Genomic DNA, 24,365 nt, shown 5'->3' on the forward strand with positions numbered 1-24,365 from the left:
TGAGGGGAAGATTCAAAGGATAACTGCAAGGTTGGCCATAGGGGAGCAGGGGAGGGGTAAGGTGACAGGTCAACTCCCAAGTCTGCAGCTTGGCCAACTGAATGGAAGACAGAGTTGTCCAGTGAGAGAGAAAGCACAGGGTAGGGGAGGGGGTGGGGTATGGGGTGGTATCAGACAGGTTTCTACCAGCAAGTTAGTTACTTAATAAGCTAGTTAGCTATTGAGGGATCTAGACTAAATATAGAGATATGGTAACTGAAGCTAGCTGAAGGAGCAGATGAGAATGTTCAAGAAGAGGTGTCCAGTGATTTCAGCAACATGGAAGTCACTGTGATTTTGGAGGGGCAAGTTCAAGGAGGGTGGTAGAGACAGAAGGCAGACTGCAGAGCAAGCATAGGTAGAGGAGCTGGTAATAGTGGCAGTGTAGACACCTCTTTCAATAATTTTAATGAAAAAGAGGAAAAGAGGGTCTGGGGCAGCTGCTGGGTGGTAGTTTTAGATCTGGGAGACTCTGGTGAATTTAAATATCAATGCTAAAAATTCAGGAGGGACAAGGGGCTGAGAGCTCAACAAAGAGAGGCAAAGTTCTAGGCCACGCTGGGGATGGCATCCAGGGACTGGGGAAGGTAAAGAAAGTGTCAAGGCAAGTGTGGGAGAGGAAAGAGCACAGGCTTGGTTGTGGGAATGGGTTGAAGATGTTCTCACTGAGGTTTCTATTTCTCTGTTAGTGCAAGGAAAGAATATCTGTTAAGAATGAACTTACTCTTTTCCTCACAGTTAAAAAAATCCAGAGTAAAACAGGATTTCATTTTTTTACCTATCGGATTGGCCAAAATAAAAATATTCACTAAATCCACCCCACTATGAAGGATACCTTCTTTTCTTTTTTTTTTTTTTTTAAAGATTTTATTTATTTATTTGACAGAGAGATCACAAGTAGGCAGAGAGGCAGGCAGAGAGAGAGGAGGAAGCAGGCTCCCTGCTGAGCAGAGATCCCGATGCAGGGCTCCATCCCAGGACTCTGAGATCATGACCTGAGCCGAAGGCAGCAGCTTAACCCACTGAGCCACCCAGGCGCCCCTGAAGGATACCTTCTTTAATCTATTTATTTTGCCCATGGGAGAGTGTCTACTAGGGAAAATGTGTAGCAGTGAACTTGCACTCTTTTCACATCCCAGACGGTTCATTTTACTGATCAAGGTGAATGGCCACAGGGTCCTAGACGAAGCATTACTTCTGGGTGTGTCTGCGAGGGTGTTGCCAGATGAGATTAGCATTGGAATTGGTAGGTTAAGTAATGTAGATTGTCTTCCCGAGTTTGAGTGGTCATCATCTAATACCGTGAGGGCCTAAACAGAACAAAAGGCAGAGGAAGGAGGAACTCGCCTGCGGGTTTGTCTTGCCTCACTGCTTGAGCTGCGTGTGTCATCTTCTCCTGTCCCGGGACTGAGATTTACACCATCAGCCCTCCCCGCCCCGTTCTCCCCCAGGTTCTCAGGCCTTCATATTTGGCTGAATTATACCACTGGATTTCCTGCGTCTCCAGCTTAGACAGCATATCTCAAGACTTCTCAGTCTCCATAATCATGCAGCCAATTCCTCATAATAAATCTATTTGTCTATATAGAGTCTATTGTTCTGTTTCTTTGGAGAACGCTGACTAATATAATGTCCTTGCCCATTTTTCTACCAGGTAGTTGGTCTTTTCCCTATTGATTTTTAAGAAAGGAGAAGATTTGAAGTAGGCTTCACAGAAGAGAGAAAAGAGCTGAAGAGGGCTGGTGTTCGGGGCAGCCGCTAGGCTCCTCCCACGCTGCTTCCGGAGCTGAGTACAGAGCTCTGCAGGCCTCCTCCAATTGAATAGATTTTCACTGAACTGCCTGTTTGCAGCCCTGGCCTGTGATTTCTTTCTCCTACAGGTTTACAATTCCCTGAGGCCATTGCTGACCAACAGGCCTTCGGTCAGAGTAGGAAGGAAGGAAGGCCCTATTCTTTGAGTTCCCTGTGGGAAGGTGGGAGAAACTTGGAAAGCCTGAATAAGCTCCTGGAATGGACTTAGGGACCGTCCTCCTTGCTGGGTCTTGGGTTTTACTCTGGGAACCAGTTTCTCGTACTTGATCTAAAGTCCAGACTCCGAATGAGCCAACCCATGTCAGCTCTGCTGGACACTGTCCTTCTGGACGCCACTCTTGATGCTGCCTGCTCCCAGCTGGGTGCCTTCATAGGTCCAGTGACAGTGGCTTTCTTGTCCACACATAGTCCTCGGCCCGAAGGCCACACAGCAGAGGACTGAGGAGGCTGAGGATGGAGGGTGGGTGGGACCAGCTTCCTCAGCTGGTACTTGTCTCCCTCCCACCCTTTTGCATTTTTCAGAGTCCCACAGATAGAGTTCAGAGCCTGGGGAGTGCAGAGGGGCCAAGTTATGGAAAAGGAAATGGAAGACCCAGCAAGTCCCCTTTCCTGGCGCAGAACTTCGAGCTTCCGGCTACTCATGAAACCTCAAAGTTGTGAGCATTGTTTTGTAAGGTGTCATCACAACATTCAAATCATGCAGCTAAAAATGGCCTAAGTAATAAAAGGATAAAAACACATTTCAATCATTTATTAGCACACGGGATGTGCCAGGTGCTGTGCTAAAAGGCTTTACATACATTGGCCCTTAAACAACCCTGCAAGAGAGTGACCATTACTATCCCCATTTTACAGATGACAAAAGTGAGGCTTAGGGCTGCTAAATAAATCTCCCTAAATCACACGGCAAGTAAGTGGCAAAGCAGGCATTTGAACTTGGCGCTAACATGGAAACTCGTAAACCCAGCATTAGGCTCCAGCATCGGACGTCCTGCTGGTGCCCTATCAGTGCAGCTGTGGCTGGGGAGGCCCTGACTGACTGGCAAGTATTTGACGTTGTTCAATGCTCTGCAGATTCCGGTTTTCCTAAGAGTCCTACCTAAGAGTTCTGCCCCAGGAAACTCAGACCCATCCCAGGGTTTCACAAACAGACCCACCTTATTAAACAGACGCTTTTCCAGAACCACCTGAGTGAGCCTCTCTTGTCTGGTGACCAGATGAAGGATGTGCCCTGGGTGGACGATGGCTCCCCCCACTGCAATAATTATGAAAAGGGACATTCACATCATGGTTCCTAATATTCAAATGCATTGGAAAGGCTAGCATTTTTCAGCTAAACTTTCATAACCATTGCTTTTAGATTCCACTTCTTTAATTAAAAATAATTTCTTGCCCCCACCTCCTATCTAACCCTTTTGCTTGTGAGTGGAGGTTTTTTTTTTAAAGATTTTATTTATTTATTTGACAGGCAGAGATTACAAGTAGGTAGAGAGGGAGGCGGGGGTCGGTGGGGGGCGGGAAGCAGGCTTCCTGCTGAGCAGAGAGCCCGATTTGGGGCTCGATCCCAGGGCCCTGAAATTATGACCCGAGCTGAAGGCAAAGTCTTAACCCACTGAGCCACCCAGGCACCCCGTGAGTGGAGGTTTAAGCTTGGAATCCCAGCATTCATGGGGCTTTGACTTCGAGCTAACAGATGCTGGGGTGCAGACCCGTTTCTAGAATCCAGAGGGACGTGTTATTTTCTTTTTTGACCCTCTTGATGGCTGAAGGTGCTAGCCATGTCACTATGTAGCAACTGAAAAGGAAATTGAGAACAAAGAAAAAAAATGACCCACCCCTCAATCCACTGTTTAAAAGGACAAACATTCAAAACATGTGGGCTGTGGAATTTTTTAAAAACCTTTTACTTCATAAATTTTGTTAATGAGAGGTCTCACTGAAACTTTTTTTATTGCTTAGGTTGATGCTGATCTGAAAGGATCACCTTTCTTCGTAATATGCACTACTGTAAGGGACATTTATGAAGACTGAACCTCACAGAAAGAAGATGTTCCTACCAGCAAATTATTCTAGTCGGTTAACTCCTCCAAAAGATTGGCAATTTTGTTAAATTGTTCCAATATCTGCTTCCCCTTTGTCTCAAGAACCCAACATTTAGAAAATTCCTTCGAAATGTCTTAAGCTACAAGTACTGCATGCTTTCTGAAATGCTAAAAATGCCAAAATAGTACTTTGATTTTCAGTGCTCCCTCTCCACTGCAAGTCGCAAGTCATTATTATAAATGTCCTCAGAGTGGGGAGAAATGAAGGTTTTTTTCCACGGGTAGCAGAGGTGACTCCAATCATAATTTTTGGTTACTAATAAAGAAAAGTGCAGCCAACTGAAATGGCCCAAAATAAATTGTTGTTGAAACTAGCATTTTTAAAATTGGTATAGTTGGAATCTCAAAGGCTTAGAACTAATTTACAAAGGGTAAGTCACAGAGGAAGCTCAAAGAGGCCTCACCTTCCAGGCTGGCATCAAGGAGCACAGCTTGGCTTCCCCCCGGGTGGGTCCCTCTTTGAGCAGGACAACAGGGACTGCCTGTGTGGGGCTTCCAAGCTTGAGGAATATACTTCTTAAAGTCCTTTATTAGTTTCTGGTTTTCTTTTCTCTTTCAAAGGGGGTAGGTATACAGGGGCAAATGAGGAAGGGGAGGGGCAGAATGGAAAATATATTGCCAAGTTAGAGAGACTTGATGGCATAATATCCCAATGGATGTGAACTAAATTTAATTAGCAACTGTACCCAAAGAAGGTTACTGCAAGAGAAAAATTCCAATTTGTGGAGTGCCAGGACTACGGAGGTCAGTAGCAACTCCTCTCAAGTTCTAAGAGCTGTTCCTCTGGTTCTCTCCCCTTCCCCTCTACCCCAGCCCATCCTTATTCTTAGGCTGCACTGTGATATGATGTAAAAGAAAGCTATGTCTAAAGAACACGTCCTCCCCAGGAAAAGCATTACCTTGTCTGTGATAGAGGAGCCAAGAGTGTCTTTGGAGATATGGCCAAGTACAAATCTCAGCTGTCCCAGGTACAGGCTGTGTGATACAGTCAAAAGTACTTAACCTCTCTGTGTTTTGGAATGCTCATCTGTGAAGTAAAAACAATGGAACCTAATGTGTATATTTTTGAGTGTGACTGTGAAAAAGTACATAAATGCAAGCCTTTGGAGTCACACTGCCCAGATTCTCATTTTTCCCTGATCATATTCCCACTGTGTGTTTTCATATAAGTAACTAACTTATATGTGTCTTCTATAAACATTTCTTCATAAGGTCTTTTAAAAATTAAATGAGGGGTGCCTGGGTGGCTCAGTGGGTTAAAACTTCTGCCTTCGGCTTGGGTCATGATCCCAGGGTCCTGGGATTTAGCCCCTTTTGGGCTCTCTGCTCAGCGGGGAGCCTGCTCCCCTCCCCCACCTCTCTCTGCCTGCCTCTCGCCTACTTGTGATCTCTCTCTGTCAAATAAATAAATAAAATCTTTTAAAAAAATTAAATGAGATGTTGGTACACCCCTTTGCAGATAAGTACCTGGCACAGAGTAAAATGCTTAATAAATATTAGCATTATTATTATTAAATAACATGTGTAAAGTGCCTAGGATTTAGCCAGGAAGGTATGTTCGATAAATGGTTAATTATACTTACTGGTTCAGGGGCACCTGGCTGGCTCACTCAGTAGAGCATGCAACTCTAGATCTCTAGGTCATGAGTTCTCACCATGTCAGCTGTAGAGATTACTAAAAAAAATAAATAAACTTAAATTATATCTTCTAGTTCCAAAGCTATAACTGGTACATTTTGATACATCTTCAGTTATTCAAGCTAAATACACAGGAACATCTTTCTGTACTTTTTAAACATTGTATTGAAGTATGTAACATGTATACAGTAAAAGTGCAGACATCTCAAGTATAAATTTAATTATATATTAACCCATGACTTTAAAAGCAAGAAATATCTCTGCTGAGTCTGTCAATTAGAAGAAAGATTACTTTATCTAATTAAAATGACAGTTTCAATCAGAGAGAGAAAACCAGAAATGCAACACAGAAAAAAAAAATATATATATATATATACCAACAAACAGCACACATTTCATTCACATAATTACCCACCATCCTCACTCATATTTACAGATTCCTTGGATTCACTGGAACACTGGCAGTTGCCAAGCAGAGGTGACCATTTCCGAAAAGTGCCTGTGAGTTTGACCTCTGGGGCACCTGGCTTAAAACCTTAAAATTTTTTTTTTAATTGATTATATCTTGCAGGAAGTTCAACAGCTTCTCTTGAAAAACTGACAGACAGATGTTTTGCAGCTGAGTGAAGCAGAAACACCAGTACTCCCTGGCTCTGAAAATTCTTTATTCTGAAAGAGCTGTCTGCATTCACCCATCACAAGCAAATGACTATTGCTCTTAGAGACTCCTATACCTAGCAGTCGACGTGTTTATTTTGACAGTGATTCTAAAGCTCATTCTGATTTCCAAAACATTCAAACGTGAAAAAGCAAGTGTCTTAAAATTGAGGAAACATCATTTTGATACTTTGCGACATACATTTCACCAACAGCAATACAGGTTTTCTATGTGTGAAAAACAAAAGTAAAACTGTACCAGACACTGTGATGAGTACTCCACTTGGCTTCCTATTTTGGGAGCTAAGCTGTACTAGGAGTAGGAGATTCAAAGGGACAAATCCCGAGTATCTTCTTAAAGCAACTTATCTTTCATATTAATCATCATTATCTCTAAAGCACTATGCTTATGTACATTATCTCCCCTAGTCTTTACAAAAGTTCTGTCCATTTAGTATTTTTATTTTTATTTATACACAATGAAACTGGGGCTGAAGGAGATCACTGTTTAAGCTAACTCATCTAGATCATGAATTTGAACCCAAGCCTGTCAGACTCCAACGCTTAGACCCCTTCAAGTCCACACAAGCTTCTGCAGTTGTAAGCTGGTATGTACATTTAGTACATAAAGTGACACCAAAGATCTTTTGGGGATAGGAGGCATAGAAAGAGGGTAAGTATTTATATCCATGTGCGTGTGTGTGTGTGTGTGTGTGTGTGTACACACAAACACAACATTTCACTGGGGAATTTCCTTTCACTGAAGCCGCATAAAGCGTAAAAACCTCACTTGCTGTACACAGCTGGACAGAAGAAGGTCAGACTGAATTAGTGAAAAGTATGAATTGTAAATTCATTTTAAATAACACAGATTTTCGTAATACCGTATGAATTTCAAAATGGGTTCCCACCCATTGTCTTCTTTCACGTTCCTAAGAAGCCCCTGAACTAGGCAGACATGATGTTATCAGCTTCATGTTACAGGCAAGAAAAACAAGGCCTGGAAGAAGTTAGGTGCCTTGCCTATGGTCATAGAGCTACTCGGTGATAAACCCACAGCTCCCTCCTCTGCAGGGTGACCTAACAAATTCCTTCTGAATTACCAGATAATTATTGGATAAGGATGATATGTGTTCTTATATTAATTATTCATATATGAGATTGCCTGAAGTGCTCAAAGATGTACTTCAAACATTCCCCTTGTAAGCTCATTTACATCGTTCTTCTGTACTACTTAGGAAGACAGAGTTTGCTAAATGAAGGAAAATTTCTGCCCAGATCCCAATCAAGTTATTATAAATTCCAAATTAATAGGATCTAAATAAATAAGAGCTTATTATGGGGCTAAAAGCTGATAATGTTATTTGTTTCTGCTATCTTTTCTCATTTGCTTCAGTTCCAATTGGAGTATTTTGTCTACTGCCTACTTTCTTCTGTTTCCTCATTAGAGAAATAGGGCAAGGGAGGCACACGAGTAAAGAGTTACTCGTATATGAATAAAATTAATAACCTAAAATTATAGAAGGGGGTGGAGAAGCATCTTTTTGGCAATTTATCATAATGTTCAGTAACAGCAGTTTGCAATAATGCAATAACTGATCTTTACTTCTCCTGAGTATGTGTTGCGTTTATCCATTTATGCTTTACTTACATTTTTTCATTACTCCAGTTGTTAAATTATTTAAACTTAAAAGACAACTTTTAACTTATTAACAGTAAGGCAGTCTTTTGAAATGAGAGTCATGCAAATAATTATTTCATTTTTTTAATCCAGATTTTTGGGAACCAAGGTTTTTTTTTTTTTATTTTAGATTTTATTTATTTATTTGAGAGAGAGAGAGAGAGAGAGAGCACACAAGCAGGAGAGAGGCGGGCAGAAAGGCAGGTAGAGAAGCAGACTCCCTGCTGAGCAGGGAGCCCAATGCAGGGCTCTATACCAGGACTCTGGGATCATGACCTAAGCGGAAGGCAAAGCTTAACCAACTGAGCCACCCAGGTTCCTCAGGAACCAAGATATTTTTTGTCACTTACCCTGGGATTTATAGGCACTAAAAAGCTCGAGATCTTTTACCACCCGGGACAGGGAACTCAGCTTGAAGGACTGTGAGAACTTATCTCTCTAAAATAAACTTTATATAAAAGTCATCTGGGTAGAAATGTGGTTTTCCTCATGCTGGGTTTCCTCACACTTCTGAAGGAGTCCTGAGGGATTAAGATGAGTGAGAGACAGACCGATTGCATGAAAGGCCCGGTGCTCTTAGAGCTATTTCTTCCATGATTAAAAAATAATGAATTTTTGTTTGCTAGGTGCAAGGAATAAACACTCCTGGATTCCCTCTGTTCTGTCGTTCTCCCTCTGGTCTACAAACACGCCACAAAGGCTTCTCTGTTCCTTCCCTCAATCGCATTTCTCATTCAGACGTCCTTCCTGTTTGGGGCTCTATTTCTTACTTCCATTTGGTTCTTTCCTTTCCTGCATGGGCTTCTAAGTTTGTTTGTGTTCAGGTTTCTCACATTTTTTCTATTTTTGAATTGTTTCTCTCTGCAGGACCATCTCTATGTCTCACTTCTTTATCACGTTGCTCCCTTTTTTGTATCAGGTATTATTCATCGTCTTTGTTTCTATTTATTTCTCTTCTTCTAGCTCTGATTTCTTTATCTCTGCGCCCCTTGTTTCCTCTCCTTGATTCTCCTGTTCCCATCTCGATGCCCTTTGACCAAACACCCCTTCCCTACCCCCGACTTAAGGCCACAAAAGAAGTGTTCCATCTAGCCTGGAAGAGAAAGGACAGAATAGCAAGAGAATAGAAAGGTGGTGGACTGAACCTGGGAAGGGCAAGTTTAGTCATACTAATGACTTCCCCATCCTCCCAGGGTCCCTGGGGCAGTCTCCTCCACTGCCTGCAAGTGTCACAGCCAGAGACTGAGGCAACACAAAGGGAAGGAAGCAGGAGGAAGTCAAGGTGAGTGCTGGGGCAGCGACAATGGACAAACACGAAGTTGTTCCTTAAATACCAGCCAGGTCAGCATTCATCTGAGACACTACGAAACAGGAGTACGTTTAAAGTCTGGAGCCACTCAGATCAGCTTCCCGGAAAGCTAGAACCCAGCTTCTTTAGAACCAAAAACCAAGGTCACTATAATCAGATACAGAAGGTAAGTATAATCAGTTTCCACTTGACCCTAAATTACTTTAAAACCACCTCTGGCGGGGAGCTAATGCCCCCCTCCAGAATACACATCTCCCTTCTGGAGACTTGGGTGTGACCCAGCCCCACTCTTGACTTTTTAAAATTTTTTATTTAAAAAATATTTCTAGATACGTTTATAAATAGATCACGCGTTTTAGAACTGCCTTGCAGCCCCTCAGTTGTACAGCAGAGGAAAAATCCGTGACAGTCACCGCTGCGGGAAGTTGGCTTCTCTCTTATCCTTCAGGAAATAGAAGAAGAAGAAAAAAAGGAAACGTAATTTAAGTTTTTAAAAGCCTGACGAACAACAAGCTCTCCGAAAAACAATGTCACCAGCACAGTAGCAGTAGCAAGATGACCAAATGTACAAACAACGTGACCTTTCCTCCTTCCCCTCCTGACACCTGGGCTGAGGAGGGTGGCTGAGGGTGGCCAGGGAGGGTCCTGGAGCATTGTGCAGAGCTTAGTCTGGGGGCAGCAGGGGCCAAGGAGATGCTTTTCATTTCGCGTTGGAGCGCTGCTGGGGAAGGATGATGACAGAGCTGACTTCGTTTTTCCTTTCTCAGGCAGGTGTCAGTGTGTTGATTTTGAAACTCAGTACCAAGGAAAACACCTCGTCTGTTCAAAATCTTCAAAACAACAACAAACTTGCACTTTTCACATGTTTTTTTATTTTGACAAAAGAAGTCTTTTTTTCTTCTTTTTTTTTTTTCTTTCCCTTTTTAGGGTGAGGTAAATAAGGGGAAATTACCCTAAATTTGTAACATTTTTTGCTAGGATCCTCTCTGATGTCAGTCCTTCTGCCGCTCCCACCCTGGCCTACTCTTAAGACAAAGGAGAAAAGAGCTGGGTCTCAGGACAATGAAAACAAAGGCTCAGGGCTGAGGCCTTTGTCCAGCCTTGGCACAGACTGAGGTTGGGTGTGAGCAGAGCGCATCTCTGGTAAGGCAGCTTTAACCTGGGGTCTGCCCGCTCAGGGCTGCCTTCACGAGGGGACCGTTTGGTCCAGGGACTTCTCTCTAATAATATCTGAGGATTTGGGGGTTTGTTTCCTGGCTTCTTTTTTTTTTTTCTTTTAAGATTTTATTTATTTATTTGACAGAGACACAGCGAAAGAGGGAACACAAGCAGGGGAATGGGAGAGAGTGAAGCTGGCTTCCCTGCAGCAGGGAGCCTGATGGGATCATGACCTGAGCCCAAAGCACACGACTGAGCCACCCAGGTGCCCCTGTTTCCTGGCTTCTTTTAAGAAGATAACAAAAGGATGAGCTGAGAACTGAATCCATATAACAGAATGACACACACAGGAATAAATTATACTCCCACAAATATACCTACAAAGATTAAGCACTGGCATTCCACTTTTTAGTGGTGATTCTTCCCAAGAAAATTTTAAAGAAAAATAAAAAGAAGAAACAAAGCAAAAGGAAAAAGTCCTTGGCCAGATAGGGTCCAGATCCTGGTATTCTTGAGATTTTCAGTTCTGTTTTGCTTTTAATCCTCTTGCCCCTAATTCCTGTCTCCATGGTTGGCGTTAGATCAGTCACTGCCTGGTCTTAGGGCTTTCATTCCCTTTGGTGAACCCTATCACTGTCTTTGTCTCCATTTGGTAAAATGTTGTGCTTTTTATTTTTTTTTAAAGATCTTATTCATTTGTGTGTGAGATAGAGAACATGAGGAGGGGGGAGGGGCAGAGGGAGAGGGAGAAGCAGACTCCCCACTGAGCAGGGAGCCTGATGATGTGACTCGGGGCTGGATCCCAGGAACCTGGGATCATGACCTAAGCCAAAGGCAGACACTTCACTGACTGAGCCACCCAGGCACCCCTAAATGTTGGGCTTTAAGCAGCTGTATGCACAGTGTTGGCTCCTTGAATACTGCACAGAGCCAAGCAATTGTCCAAATTGGGACCATATGCTCCCTACCAGCCTACACATCGGCCCCTGCACCTCTCCTCTCCGCCATGCTGCAGAGGGAGGGTTTACTGGCTCTCTGCATTCCACAGAAAGAGAACGAACTCCAGGCTGAGTGTTCCCAGAAAAATCTACCACGATAGTGAAAAAGCCATTCCTGATCCTTATTTTGTCACCCAAGTATCCACTGCTAGAATGGGATGAGGTTTCCCTCTTCATTTTTTCCAATCATTGTTAAGAATGCATGACTTGGGTGGATATATTAATTTCCTAAGGCTGCCATAAGGAAGAATCATCAAGTCGGCAGATATCTATTTAATAGATAGAAACAGATCGTCTCACAGCTCTGAAGGCCCCGAGTCCAAAATCAAGGTGTGAGCCAGACCGTGCTCCCTCTGGAAGCTCTTGGGAAGGCTCTGATCCAGGCTTCTCTCCCAGCTTCTGGTAGCCTCAGGCATTCTCCAGCATGCTTCACTCCAACCCTCGGTCTCCTCACCGCATTTTCTCTGTATCTTTTTTTTTTTTTTTAAAGATTTTATTTATTTATTTGACACAGAGAGAGAGAGATCACAAGCAGGCAGAGAGGCAAGCAGAGAGAAAGGAGGAAGCAGCCTCCCTGCTGAGCAGAAAGCCCGATGCGGGGCTCAATCCCAGGACCCTGGGATCATGACCTGAGCCGAAAGCAGAGGCTTTAATCCACTGAGCCACCCAGGCGCCCCTTTTCCCTGTATCTTCATCGTCTTCCTTCAGTGTGTCTGTCTCTGTGTCCAAATTTCCCCTTTTTATAAGGACACTAGTCAACAGCCTCATTTTCACTTAATTACTTCTGTAAAGACCCTCTTTCCAAATGAGGTCACATTTTGATGTTTGGGGGTTAGAACTGCAGTGTATCTATTTTGGGGGACACAATTCAGCCAACACCAGTAGACAAACTTGCCCTTTAAATATTGTCTCAACTTATAAGGAAAACTGCTCTCTCTTGTTTGGTGCATCAGCACATGGAATGTTCTGGAACTAGAGTAATAACAAGATCTAAAACATGGTAAAGAAGAACCGCACAGTAGTAGGTTAAATCGTCGCTGTGGCTGTGGAAAAGAAACCTCTGCTTGGCCCCTTCCCCTCATGTGGGCTGCTCAGCCCCCTCTCCCAGGTTCCCTGAAAGAAGTGGTCATCCGATTTGTACTTTCACCTGAGATTTCTTTCCTAAACTCCCAGCACCTGGACACATAGGGGCTGCTTTTCCTTAATGTTAAGGTGGCTCTCACCAGTAACAAGGAACTTCTCATTATTAAAGGGGAGGGGGAGGAGTGCTGGAAAAATGTGTCAACACAAGTACCATTGGTGGCCCAGTAGCAATTCACACTCCTTATGGTACAGCTGTGATGTAAGAATCTAAGTGACATTTAAGTGTGCTGAGATCCTGAAATGAAAAATAAAAATTGAAAAGAGAAATCGTCAGGATTAGATTAGCACTGCATTTTCTTCATAAAATCAGAGCACATTTGTGTTAATGAACATCTTGGGTTCTCCTAATTTTTTAGGCAGTATTCATACCAAACGAACAATACAAATCTTATCCTCCAGGGCTCACACAATGACGTGGTTAATCATCTTCTCTTTCCATAGCACTCCGCCTGCCTCACCAGATTCTCTTATCGGCCTCCTAAGTTAGGGGAACAGATCTGATTAGTAGGTGAGAAAAATGATGGGGTTCAAAGTGTTGGGGGGGACACACGGGGGGGCTGGGTCTCCAGCCTGTGTCTCCCGTCCTTCCAGTGGACTGCACAAACGTGGTGGAACACGGATAAGACGTGTTGATTTCACGTTCAGGTTGGGCTAGTTTTCAGCATCTCGTTTGAACGTTCTGTTTTTGATTTTTATTTTCCAGTTTTTCAAGTTGGGTCAGCCTTGGTAGATAAGTTGGATCAGAGGAGAGATTCCCAGTCTGACTACAAAGGCTTCCCTAGCAGGTGGGATTTAAAATGGAACGAGGTGAGAATAAGCTTGGATGAGCTGGGTGAGAGCCAGCCAACCCTTGTTTTCGCATGGAGCAACTGGAAGCACTTCATGCAAAAGGGAGTCGGAGGACTGGATCTCCTTTCTTTTCTTTTCTTTTTTTTTTTTTTTAACTTTTTCCCCTCACTTGGAAAAATTTATGTTTCTCTTGCTGATAATTCACTAACACTGTACAAAAGCAAACAGTACAGAGAAAGTGAAGGTTTCTACAGTGTCAGTCCTTCTTTACCTTGGCTATGGGGCAGTCACATTGACGATGGCTCAAGTTCTTTGTCTCCAACCTCTCACCAGCCCCGGACATAAGCACTTTATTTACTGACTTATACTTCTATAAAAACTTTTGCCTATTCGTTCATTGATATCTTGTTTTAGTTTTCATTTCTTTGATTGTTAAGGAATCTAACCCTTTTTTATATGATTTGTTACCCTGAATTGCCTGTTTATAATGCAGGCTTGGGTTTTATTGGAACAGTTATCTTTTATTTATTTATAAGAGGAGGAAGGTGTTCTCACGAAAACATGTCTACAGAACTCCAAGGATGGATCTAAGAAGGTTTAAAAAAGCGATTTTTTTTTTACATATTCATACTTCTCTAATAAGCTCAGCACAAACCAGGCTAAAGTTTACATCTATTAAAGAAAAAAAAAAAGATGCAGGAGGAAAGAAGAGTTTGTTTTCCAGTGTCTCTTATTATCTGAAGAGCATTTTTTTTTTTTTTTTTTTTTTTTGAGAGAGAGAGAGAGAAAGAAAGAGGTAGAGAGAGCCTGGGGGAGGTGGGAGGGGAGAAGGAGAGAGAGAGAATCTCAAGCAGGCTCCAAGCCCAGTGAGGGGTCCAACGTGGGGCTCAATCTCATGACCCTGAGATTACCACCTGAGTCAAAACCAAGAGTCAGACACTTAACCAACTGAGCCACCAGGTGCCCCACCATCTGAAGAGCATTTTTAAGGAGGTAATGAATATGCTAAGGAAATCACTCATCAATTTAACATACGTTCCTCATAAGCAAGTCTCTGCCATCCTATCTTCACATACACATAAGTAAAAGTAATAAAACAATTCCATGTAATAGACTTCTACTCATTCTGATTCCTCCTCAGTTCCAATTACTGAAATTGTCTTACAATACTTAAAAATAAACCATTGGGCGTCTGGGTGGCTCAGTTGGTTGAGCGACTGCCTTCAGCTCAGGTCATGATCCCGGATTTCCGGGACCGAGTCCCGCATCGGGCTCCCAGCTCCTTGGGGATTCTGCTTCTCCCTCTGACCTTCTCCTCTCTCATGCTCTCTCTCACTCATTCTCGCTCAATAAAAATAAAAATCTTTAAAAAAAAAACAAAACAAAACCCATTTACAGAGCCAGTGACATCACAATGATTAGAACCGCATTCATTTTCACTCCCTCACACATTTTCCTACTGGATGAGTGGCTTTCTTGTTTAAATATGGAATTCAGTGATCATAAAATGGATTTCATCCAGATACAAAATATGAAAAACTGAACTCATGGGAAATGACCCTTGCAGGGCACACCACCCTGAAGGGGATCTTCTATTTCATCAACTGTAGAGGAGCCATAATAATAAAATATAAAATGTTCTACAAAGATTAGAAAATCAGAAGTCACATACCACATAATTCCTCCCCAGCATTGTTTTCTTAGCCTAATGCATTCTCGCTCATTCTCAGCACCCACAAACAGTCCACTTGGCCCCTCCCCAGGAATGATACCCCTGGGTCGAGCTAAGGGATTCTGCTCCGTGCTTCCAGAACACTGCATGCCTTTCTCTTATCACTTACCACACAATCCTGAAATGACATGGGGTGACCCGTTTGCTTGTTAGCTAGGTCTGCAGGTCAAGGGCCCCCGTGGCGTTCATCTTTGCCTGCCTGCCAGCTCCCACAGTACCTGCATTTAATGGGCTTTTAATTATTCCTTGTTTTGTTGTGTTACTGTTAATATTTTGAACTATGTAGAGAATCATTTTGCTCCCCCACTTTTTTGGAAGATTTTATTTATTTATTTGACAGAGGGAGACACAGAGAGAGAGGGAATGCAAGCAAGGGGAGTGGGAGAGGGAGAAGCAGTCTTCCCGCCCAGCAGAGAATCGGATACGAGCCTCGATCCCACGACCCTGGGATCATGACCTGAGCCATTAAGGCAGACGATTAATGACTGAGTCACCCAGGCACCCCCTGATCCCCCATTTTTGCTCACTTGTGGCAAATACCCCTAACAGCGACCATGGCCCCTCCCCGCCCTTATCCTTGCTGGTAGAACCTTGATTTTGTTTGAAGTTTTGTTTTGAAATCTGTGTTTGAAGCACAAAGCTATGTGCTCAGGAAATGACTCCTCTTGTGGGGTTGAAGTGGGGGGCATGAGTGGTGACTGGTCTGCACCATCCTGGCAGCACCCTTCCCCGGGCCTGTGGCCCAGTTCTAGACTATGAGGTCTGAGAATAAGTCACCTGCTGAGTTTTAGGAAAAGGCTTTTCTGATAGTACAGGGAGACTCATGGGAAGAGACGCCCTCTTTCCGTGGAGATTGCCTGGGCTCTCCAGAACAGTGGCAGAGATCTTGCAATACAAGGGCGGACACAAGATTGCATAGACATTCTCCTCCATAGTGTACTTGAGCTGGGGTCACCTGCCTGCAGACTGTCCTCGAAAGAGAATGAGCCCCTGAATGCGTCCTGACTACATCACCACACAGTAGAAATAGGAAGACACCAGAGGGGACTTAGGAGCCTCTATTGGAAGAAACAGAGTAAAAATTGAAAGTTAAAAGGAATCAGGGTTTTATCCTGTGGTAGGGAAGCTTCTGGATAAATCTGTTTAATGTTTTCAAATTCATGGAGGGGTTTAAGGATGGGACATCAAACAATTATTCCCCATGACTTCTGAAGACCTAACAAGAAGCGGAAACTGAATTAAAGCAGGAGAGACTCTGCCTGGATTTAAGAGAGAATCTGCCTGTAGGAACGATAAAACCTGACACAGGCCCCTGAGGAGGAGAGCTGTCCCTTTGGAAAAGGACAAGAGTGGAAAATGTGAGTCTTTGGGCAGTTTATTATTCACCTACTTAGGTCAATGGGAATAACCAAATGACTACCTGAAGTGTGTAATTTTATGCTAGTTTACAGAAGATAAGTTACTGAAATTCAAGTGGGTGAGGAATGACCTACAGACCTCCAAGAGTATTCATTAGGCTCTGAGTTTGACCTGACAGAGCTGGAAATACCTGTTTCATCACTATAAGGCCAGAATGTCAGCATGACATCCAGTTTATAATTTACGTTGAACACACACTACTTATCAGAGCTTTGAGATTAGTCATATGCCCAGAATGAGGACATGGCATGAGAAATGTAGCCTCGGGGAAGGTGGCTGATTATTTCCGGAGTGTTTATTAGTAAAGCTGATCCTAATCTGAATTCACTTTTCCAAGCAAGAATGTAAAAGTGAGTATTGGATTGGTCAGTCCCTCTGACCACATCATTACTCTAAAAGTACACCCAGCATGCAAGTCACCAGGCAGCGGGCGGGGAGCAGCTCAGCTCAGGCCCACCCATTCCTGAGTCCAAGGCCTGGGTTCAAGGACCTGCTCACACAAAGGATATTGCAAGTTGAGTTTCCAGCTGTGAAATTATGGCCTGGATCTTAAGTAACCCGAGACCACAACTACCTCTCCCCTTAAAGCCGATTTTATATAAAAGCTATTATTGGCAAGACTGTCCCATCAACCCTGGAAGCTAATGTAAATACAGTAAAGGCATATCAAAATTGATTTCAGGTTTGTTCTTGTTGATGCGATTACGTATGTGCCCTTCACTGGCATTGCGCCTGAAGCGTTTCTTTTCTTTCTTTCTTTTTTTTTTTTTTAAGATTTTATTTACTCATTTGACAGAGAAAGAGGTGGAGAATAAGCAGGGGCAGCAGAGGAAGAAGGAGAAGCAGACTCCTCATTGAGCAGGGAGCCTGATGCAGGGCTCCATCCCAGGACCCTGGGATCATGACCTGAGCTGAAGGCAAGCCCTTAGCCGAATGAGTCACCCAGGCGCCCCTGGAGCATTTCTTTTCTTCATAAATTTGGCAGGACAAATCTTAAAGTGCGGGCTCTGTGTATTGAAAACCATTTTTTTTTTCACAAATCAACAAATACTTTTCTGGTCCCACCAGGCATGTCTCCTCCAAGGTTCTTACTAGAACATCAGGAGTTGGCAGAAACCGGGCAGGACCATCTCCTCTCCCTCAAAACACTCTCCAACTTCTCTCCTCCTTTCTCTTTTTGAAAAGTCCTTCCCACCCCTCCTGTATCTCCACTGCATGGGGCACACACTCCCTGACTGCCCCGGAGCCCTGGAAATAGTGTCTGGGTTTTGGAATCTTCCTGACTTCAGAGGAGAGGCCCAGGAGCTTCGAGGGGCTCCATGGGGGCTGCTGCTGTCCTATTCTCCACTTTCATAATCCCCGCTCCCGGTTGCCTGGTGCTGGCAGTGGAAAGAAGGACGGCTGCACATTTAGCTGGTGCTAACCAGACGGTCTGTTCGGGTCCTCTCTCTGTCTCTTCAGCTCATTAGATCAAAGCGCAGAATCAGCCCTTCAACGGGATGCGGGCACCTTACATCTAAACTCTCAGGTCACCGGGAGCTGGGCACAAACCCTGTTCTGCCATCTAATACCAGTGTGTCCCAGGGCAAGGTATTTCATCTCCAAGTCTCCTATAAACAGTTTCCTATGGAGAAGATAATAATACCTGCTTCCAACATTGTTCTCAGGATTAAGTAACAGACATTTAAAAAGCACCTATATGTTACTCAATGTTGGTAGAGGGAGGCATATACCCCTTTTTATAGCAATGAGACTTCTAAATACCTGTGCTCAGAATACAGCAATAGATAGTATTTGCCACTGGCCTTCCAGTAATTTGCCGTAAAAGGAAACCTCAGTGTCACCCAGCAAAATAGCTGCAGGTCCAAAGGACCTCATCTTGGGGCTCAGAGGACTGGCTCTTTTCCTAGAGGCACAGAGGCTACAGCAATATCGCATATAGCACATGCCTCACTGGGACGCAGGAAGGTTAATGAGATAACATCTAGATGGAAAGTGCTGAGTGTGCTAAGTGTTACCATGTTGCAATGACCCTAATAGGGGAGCTAGCTCTCCTTGGTCCAGATCACTCAAAAGCATGTGGCTCTGAAAGAGAAGGTACAACAGGTGAGACAGAAATGGAGAGAAGGCAAGCACATCTTCACCCCAGGCACACTTTTCAGCAACACTGGGAGCTGCAAATGGGGAAAGGACTTTGGCCTCCAGGGTGCTACAGTTCCATTGTTTGACTTTCTGGGTTTAGAATTACATCCTGCCACGTTTTTGCATTGCTTCCTAGAGGCCACTGAGGATACAGCCACGGTGCACCCGCCCATCAGCCCTGTGACCTGGGGGCGAGCCATGCCCCCCTCTTGAACCTTAGTTTTCTTGCCTGGAAAATGGAGAGAGTGATCCCTACTTATTTCTCACGGTCCTGAGGCTACACAGCGCAAGGCCTTTGAGAATTAGAAAATGAGGCATTGTAACTTGAATTATTAGATCTATTCTCTCATTTTGTATCTGCCCATAACCAACGTTAAGAAATAAAGTTCTCTGACTCTACCGGCAGGTGACCAGCCATCATACATTACAAACTCCAGCAGAATTTCCACAAGGATGAATTATGGATTAGGTAAAATGGTACTCTTGGTTCTCTTTTGAAGGACCAGCTTATCCACGGCTCAGTGCTTATAGTTTCTGGATCCACTAAGCCCCATGCTATTATATAGAAATAGTATTAACTTTTATTTATGTAGCACGTGGAAGTTTTCAAAATACATTCCCATATATTATCTCCTGCTGCTATTTTGGGTCTATGTGTAGGTCTCTGTGTCTCCTAGTGAAATCTTTAGGGATATTTGCTCCTCCCCTTCCTGTTTTCCCGCACATTATCCTTAGAAGAGGCAGAAGCCCAGGGCTTCAAGGAGCCAGGGCGTGACCCTGGGAGTCTTACTGAACATGGCCTCAGTGGCAGCAGTCACTAAGGAAATGAAGACAGCGCTGGGCTCCCCAGTCGGGTCTCATGGACCATACACATGGGCCAGACACAGACAGCCCTGTTCACAGGGAGGCGAGTGTCCCTCTGTGACCTGTGGTCACCCGTGCGGTTTCAGGAAAGGCTCCCACATTCCCAGAGCCTCCGTTGCTACTTACTGACAAACCAGCCCCTCAATAATCTTATTGTATGTTTTCAAAATAATTCTCTGTAATGCCCCAAGAATGTCTGAACTTCTGTGTGAACTCGCTGGTTTGCATATTTTTCATCTTATTAGTGGGAACTCCGATAGACAAGACCCATGACCTTGCCTTTCCATGAGTCTCCTGGGTGGGTGCAGAGGCAGTCTCTCCTGCTGGTGAACTTCCAGTGCCTGCCCGCACCCCCCACTGGTCTCCTTCTGATTCTCCCTCACACCCCTTCCAGCCTTTCTTCCCTTGCCCTCTTCATAACCAATGTTAAAGAAAGCTTTGCTTTTGATTATAGGTTACTCATTAGAGAATGCCACAAGATTCTGGTTCTGAATTTTTATGAGGCAAGATTCTGAAAAGAGAAGGAAAGCGCAGAGAGGATGCTGCCTTTGATGACCTATTTACCCCAACCCTATGCGGCTGGGAAGGGAGCATTCAGCTTTTGATTTCAGGATGACTGCACACGACCCCAGTTCTAATATTGCTTGTCATTCATAAATCCCGAGACATCACAGACCCAGCCAGATGTGATGTGGTCTGGCCTAATCCTTCCATGGAGATGCAAGGGAGAGTGGAAGTTAAGCCTTAATTAAAAATGAGATCTGATATTGGAAAATTAAAGCTTAAAAATACTTTGAATGGGCCTATTTGAGAGTACATTCAAGTGCATGGATACTCCAATTCAGGAGATGCTGTTTTTTTTTGCTAGATGCAGCCAATTTTATAAAATCATAAAATACCGAATTTACAGCTACAGGATGAAGTGCAACCCAGTACCTCCACCTAGGTTTCGACTCTAAGTAGCATGATATATTTTGATATACATATGCTAATTCCTCTCTGGTTTTCCAATTAAAGGTATATGTCACACGAGGACAACAGACCACAAATTTTAAATAAAATTTAAAAGTAACTCCCCAATTTTTGCTAAGTCATCCATTCACTTACATTCTTGTTCTTTCTTTTTTTTTTTTTCCAAGAAATCTTTACTAATAATTGACTTTGCATATAATACATCGTATGCAGTCTACATACAATGAGATGTAAAAAGTCATTCTGGCCATCAAACAACTGAAAATCAGATCAAGCGGTGAGAAACTTCCCTCTCAAGTTAAGCCTCACTACAAGAAATTTCATTGCAAGCGCATTTTTAACAACCAAGCGACTGCTATGGAAAATGAGGCCTGGGAACAGCATGAGACAGACTAGCTGGAGTAGCCAGGCAAAGATAGAACTGAGGGGAAACCTGCAGGATGGAGAGTGAAGGATTTCAACTGTGTTTCTTTCACCTTTCCCTCCCAGCAACAGGCGGAATGAACTGCACTCTTCTTTCATGTGCTCTGGATTCTCCCTAGTGGGAAGTCTAAAGGGCAGTAAAGCAGTCAAAACACAGATCTACAGGGAGAAACAGCAGATTCGAGGGGTCACAGACAGAGGATCCTCACACCCCAAAAAGAAAGAACTGACTCTAGCTGGGAAAGGTAAGCCCTTTATACTACTGGCCTACAGAAAAGGCCTTCAGTAATTATTCATTGAATGAATGAATGAATGAATGACCAAGATGATACCCACAACTGCCTCAGTTCCACCTTTCTTTCTTTTTTTTTTTTTTTAAAGATTTTAATTTATTTATTTGACACAGAGAGAAAGAGAGAGAGATCACAAGTAGGCAGGGAGGCAGGCAGAGAAAGAGGGGGAAGCAGGCTCCCAGCTGAGCGGAGAGCCCCAAGTGGGGCTCGATCCCTGAACCCTGAGATCATGACCTCAGCCGAAGGCAGAGGCTTAACCTAAGGAGTCACCCAGGCGCCCCTCAGTTTCACCTTTCATTTTCTTTACAGATGCCCTTGCAGCTGAATAGATATAACTTGTCCCTGGGCTTTGTAACTGCTAGACTCATACATGTTCCTTTCTTGCAGAATGGGAGTGTGCAGTAATTTGCAAAACACAACACAACAAAAAAACAACAACCCAAAGACCCCAAAACAAAAGCTGTCAAATTGCTTTCCAAAGTGACTATTCCAACTTACACCCCCCACTAGATACTAAAATACTTCTTGGTTGTCTAATAGTCTTGCCAGAACTGGGTATCATGAATTTTACTAAGAGGAGAAAGGTAACATGGTATCTCAATGTTTCATTTTGCATTTCCCAGATTACTAGTGAAGTAATCTTCACTAGTAAGAAATCTTACTAATCTTCACTAGTAAGTAAGAACAGTCTGTTCTCTGAAATCACAGTTAGATTCACATAATATCTTACCTACTCTCTAAGTCTCTTGACTTCTTTTTCATATTTTTTATCTTTTTGTTTCCCACTCCCATTATTCAGACCTTATGAATAACTTCTTCCATTTTTTTAGTGTTCCCATATTCTGTTTAACCAAGCCATTGGAGTTATTTCAATTTTTTTTTATTTTTAGAAATTCTACTTGTTTTGCAAATTTACAAAATCATTACTTTTAGTCTTTCTTTCCTTGTATATTTTAATCCCCTCTATTATTAATTTCTGCCAATTACAAATGCACTTATCTTACATAAGATTGATAATTACAATATTTGATGTTATTTGGTGTCTGATTCTCTTATTTTGTTTCTTGGATATCACCCATGGTGTCTTGATTGCTTGTGTGTTTTGTGAGTCTCATTCAGGGCAGATTAACTTGTGTTTAATTGCGGGAATTTTTTGAGGCCTTATTTGAAGGTGGGCTCCTCCAGAGAATATTTCTTTTATTTCTGCCATATGCCTGGAAGCAATTAAAACCTGTACCACTTGAAAATAAAATTTTGGTTTTCTGGCTCCTCGCAGATAATGTAAATTCTGGACCGCAAATCCCTGTATGGGTATGCTTGTGTTATAAATTTTCAAGGGAGATTTTTCCTCCCCCCTCTACCCAGCACAATGGTCAAGATAAGCAAGTTTCCTTGCTAATCCCATTGTGGGATGGATTTATACCTAGTTTACCTGTATACTGAAGGCATTGCCCACTGGGGTCCTAGCTTTATCAAGGGGTGGGGGGGTGTCTCCTATTAGACTTCACCTTGATGGGGTTCTTGCCTTGATCTCTAGTCTGCATTACCTCAGGCCACCATCAAAACCCAAGGTCAATACCAGCAGGGCTTTTCAGATGCCTCCACAGAGAAGGCTAAATTCAGAGCACAGTTCCCTTCCACTTCCTGCTTTCACTTTATTTGCCTCTGAATATTTCATAGTCTCCTACTAGCTCAGTGATGCATTTGAAAATAATTTTTAATTCTGATATTTTATTTAGCATTTTTAGTTGTTTTCAGCAAGTATCTGATTTGTCATACTGAAGCAAACAGGAGTCTTATTCTATTATTTATTGTATTTTTCTGTATGTTTGTAGTGTTTTGTATTTTAAAAAATATAACAATTCTAAGAAAAACTCACGGAAGGGGGCGCCTAGGGTGGCTCAGTGGATTAAAGCCTCTGCCTTCAGCTCAGGTCATGATCCCAGAGTCCTGGGATCGAGCCCCGCATCAGGCTCTCTGCTTGACAGGGAGCCTGCTTCCTCCTCTCTCTCTGCCTGCCTCTCTGCCTGCTTGTGATCTGTCTGTCAAATAAATAAATAAAATCTTTAAAAAAAAAAAAAAGAAAAAGAAAAACTCATGGAAGGAAATAGACAAAAAAAATTTGCTAAGTTAGGATGGTGAGGTTATTGGTGAGTATTCCTTATCTCTGTTTTTTTGTACTATTGCACGCACAAAAAGAAAGAAAGAAAGAAAGAAAGAAAGAAAGAAAGAAAGAAAGAAAGAAAGAAAGAAAAGAAAGGAAGGAAGAAGAAAGAAATTGGTAACCAAATGGAAATCTTTGGGATCACATCTTAAATAACAGTCCATTTCTATAAACTGAATTGTCAAGTACTTTCTAACTTATTTTAATCAAGTAAACTTTAGGGAGCATGTATACCTTCTCCCTGAAAAAGACCCAAGAAGTTGGTAATGCTGAGTTTATCAAATGCAGTGAATTCACCACCCAACTCTCAAATACACAAGATGATCTTATCTAGAACTTGTTTTGAAAGAGCTGGATACAAATTTTCTCCTTAAAGGACAGTAAAAGATGTTTCTAGTGAAAACATCTTAGGAAAATCAAACTTTAATACTTCCTCATTAAACAGTGTAATTCTTTCAAATCTCTTTTTAAATCTCTTAAATATATAAAATGGCTTTGAAGTATTTTTAAAATAAATAATTCAAGTTGATGTCACATTGATTATAGTGTCTCAGTCTCCGGAATATTTGTGGACTGGCAAATTTGATCGTACCCAACACTACCGCCACTCCCAGAGACAACCACCCAGTGAAGAAGTGTTTTATGTACTTACCCACACCACTTCTGACCCCTCATTTCCCTATACTCCTCGACAGGAGGTCATCAAACTCTCAAATTGTTGCCTCCATGGTAGATAAAAATGGTATCTCACTTTCATTCTTTTGACAGCAGTGTAACTACCTAAACATTGCAAGAAAATGAAATGATGTTTTTATTTAAATGACTTCTCTTACTGACCTCTCTATTTTGGGTTCCTTTTAACTTTTTGTTACTATAAACAGTGCTGCAATTTTTTGTTTGGGTGTTTGTTTGTTTGTTTGTTTTGGCACATACATTTTTACACAAGGTCCTCTTATATCCTTAGGATAAATTCAGTATTTTGCTATGTCAATATTTTGCCAGATTGCCCTACTTTGGGATAGGCACAAGT

At 42.8% G+C, this 24,365-nt stretch overlaps 1 long non-coding RNA gene across 3 annotated transcripts in view; it reads right to left on the reverse strand.

Moving 5' to 3' along the window:
• LOC116862567 overlaps positions 1-24,365 on the reverse strand; it is a 105,315-nt gene that overhangs the window by 4,940 nt on the left and 76,010 nt on the right. Inside the window, exons 4-6 of one of the 3 annotated variants that reach the window (XR_004381657.1) lie at positions 12,689-12,772; positions 5,537-5,628; positions 4,358-4,505 (exon numbers count right to left, since the gene is read on the reverse strand). This is a non-coding gene — a long non-coding RNA (uncharacterized LOC116862567). The remainder of the gene's footprint in view (positions 1-4,357; positions 4,506-5,536; positions 5,629-12,688; positions 12,773-24,365) is intronic. The other 2 variants (XR_004381656.1, XR_004381659.1) reach the window with 2 other exon arrangements.

The sequence above is a fragment of the Lontra canadensis genome, unplaced genomic scaffold (assembly GCF_010015895.1).
Source record: "Lontra canadensis isolate GAN:19392208 unplaced genomic scaffold, GSC_riverotter_1.0 scaffold4, whole genome shotgun sequence".
In the NCBI taxonomy this organism is placed as follows: Eukaryota; Metazoa; Chordata; class Mammalia; order Carnivora; family Mustelidae; genus Lontra; species Lontra canadensis.